Below are 767 nucleotides of genomic sequence, written 5' to 3' on the forward strand. Positions count from 1 at the left end.
TGAGCTTCCTTCTCCTCCCCCATAGACCTTTTATCATATACCACTTGGTATCCAATGATTTATGGCAAATTGCAGGCAGGAAAACAGATTGGATGTTTGGCTCACAGATAATCATGGCTTTCAGACAGTGTATGTCCATCTATCAGCTGTGGTTATCACAAAGCTTGTGACATCTCTAGGTGGACTGTGATGAGATGTGATCATGTAACATGTCAGAATAACTGAAGACTGCTTCACTGCATCAGCATCATGCAGCCTGCTCCAGTGGGGAGGGTGGGATATAAATCCAATAAACCTAAACCTAACCAAAAAAGTAAATTCCTTATGCTTGAGTCCAAAGTTCTGTGAATGGAGTGAAAATTACAGGACTTCCCCCCCTTTTCCATTGCAGCTCCCTGGACTCCCTAGAATTATGATTCTGAGGCCAGAAGTCATAAACAGCATGGGAGTGTTGAAAGGAAGCCAAAATGGTAGGGAAAATCAGCAAAAATCACCCCACTTCTTTGCTACCAGCATAATAGCTGTTACACTCCATTGCTTAATGTCCCTCAGGTGTTTTTCTTCTTTCCTGATTTTTGGACATACAGTCTTTGTAAGTATCTTTCTGAGTGTCAAGAAAAACGGATTAGCCACTGTGATGTTGTAATTTTGTAATCACTACTTAAGTTGCAACACACCTTAACTACAGATGGATGGAAAATGTGGTTTCTTCATACGTACTCTCTTTGTGGTATAAAAATAGAGTGAGCTGAGGCATACTCTGGGCA

Source organism: Heteronotia binoei, chromosome 2 (assembly GCF_032191835.1).
Source record: "Heteronotia binoei isolate CCM8104 ecotype False Entrance Well chromosome 2, APGP_CSIRO_Hbin_v1, whole genome shotgun sequence".
Lineage (NCBI taxonomy): Eukaryota > Metazoa > Chordata > Lepidosauria > Squamata > Gekkonidae > Heteronotia > Heteronotia binoei.